Source organism: Parus major, unplaced genomic scaffold (genome assembly GCF_001522545.3).
Source record: "Parus major isolate Abel unplaced genomic scaffold, Parus_major1.1 Scaffold1222, whole genome shotgun sequence".
NCBI lineage: Eukaryota > Metazoa > Chordata > Aves > Passeriformes > Paridae > Parus > Parus major.
Genome location: NW_015380078.1, coordinates 1 through 1,743, shown reverse-complemented (window position 1 = coordinate 1,743; position 1,743 = coordinate 1). Strand labels below are relative to the sequence as shown.

Genomic DNA, 1,743 nt, shown 5'->3' with positions numbered 1-1,743 from the left:
TGGGGAGAGGATTCCTGACATTTGTTTTCCCTCCTGGGAGCAGAGGGCTGGGAGAGCTCTCGGGGACGCTGAGCTGGTGTCACTTCACCCATGACAGAATTGCTCCCTGTGTGATTTTGGGCTGATTTATCAGGCATTTGAGGAGGGATTTGTTTTGTGTGAGATGCTGGCAGAGTGGCTGAGGAACAAACCCCTGGTTTTTGTTTTTTCTCCCTTGGCAAGATCTAACAGTTACAAACGGAACGGCAGAGCTGCTGCACACGGAGCACATCTGGTACCCCCGGATACGAGAGGTAATGTGGGACTTGCCTTTAGCTGTCACTCTTCTCCAGCTCCAGTTAAGTTTCTCACTTAATCATCCGTGTCTTCTTGTCTTTAAGTTGCTAATTTCTTGTTTTCTCTGCAATCTCCATTTGGATATATATCCCTTTCCTCATTTCACCCAAGTCTTCCATCTTTTCCACCTGTTCACTGCTGGACAGCAAATACCAGGAGTTAGTTCCCACATCCCAAAAAGCTGTGCAGTGAGCTGCTGCAGTGAGATGAAAACTCCTCATTTCCATCTGTGTCCAGCTGCTGCCAGGCCTCTTGCCTGCTGTGCTGGCCCCTGGAAGGTGAATCCGCAGTTAGGGAATCTGGTTCCTTCCCAAGTGTCTTTAATTTGGAGACTCGTTGAGACTTTGTGGAATCCCTGGAAAGTCGTTCTCCACTCGCAGTGTGAGGTGGTGGTGCCCTGCAGGGCAGGCTGAGGGCTGTGCCACGCCAGGGTGGCAGGTAGAGTAGTCCAAATGAAGGCGTGTGTCATGGAATTGATCTCCCATCCCGTTGCTTTGGGCTGCCAACTTTTTCTTAATTAAAAACAACCCCTCTCTCTTCCCCATGTTCAAACCATAGCTACATCCTGCCAAGAGCCCTGCAGCCAAGAGGGCTGACAGTCTCCTGAGACCACAACGCTGCTCTAATCCAGCTTCTAAGGAGCACTTGTGACCAATGCAGCACACACTCTGCCCCTAGGAGCTAGGAGCATCACCTCGTGGCGCACCAACCCTTGCCGTTCGATCTGAGAGCTGAAAGGTTAGCCTGGACCCCAGGTCTCCTGTCTGACAGTGTGATGTGCTTTCCACACAGCTTCCAGACTGGCCCCACTGGTCTGTTGTGTAATAGTTTTGTGGAGAAAACCATAAGTGTTATGCTTAAGTCACTTAAACATAATGAGCTGTTTTATGACGGGAAAAAAAAAAACTAAAAAAAAAAAAATTTTTTTTTTTTTTGCTGAGTTCTTCTGTGTCACTGAATTCTTTTAACTGCAGTTTGTAATCCAGAGCAGAAAAGCAGATTTCCTGTCAGGTGGGACTGAGCTGCCTCTCTGCCCTGTTGTGTGTTCAGATCCAAGGTGCCATCATCATGTCGTCGCTGATCGAGGTGGTGATCGGGCTGCTGGGGCTGCCCGGGGCTCTGCTGCGCTACATCGGCCCCCTGACCATCACCCCCACCGTGGCCCTCATCGGCCTCTCGGGCTTCCAGGCTGCTGGGGAGAGAGCTGGCAAGCACTGGGGCATCGCCATGCTGTGAGTACCCTGCTGGGGAGACAGGGGTTTGGGTGATGGGGAGGCTGCTGAGCGCTGCCAGCGCGGAGAAACAACGGGGCAGGAACGGGGATGAGTCGAGTTCAGCTGGAAATGTGGAGAGCAGCAGGTCAGGACAGCAGGAGCTGAGGAGAGCAGGAGCTCAGGAGAGCAGGAG

At 51.9% G+C, this 1,743-nt stretch overlaps 1 long non-coding RNA gene across 1 annotated transcript; it reads left to right on the top strand.

Moving 5' to 3' along the window:
- The first annotated feature begins 6 nt into the window (after positions 1-6).
- On the top strand, positions 7-1,737 carry LOC117243843. Its single transcript, XR_004495761.1, has 3 exons — positions 7-293; positions 895-1,074; positions 1,387-1,737. It is a non-coding gene; the product is annotated as an uncharacterized LOC117243843 (long non-coding RNA).
- The last annotated feature ends 6 nt before the right edge of the window (positions 1,738-1,743 follow it).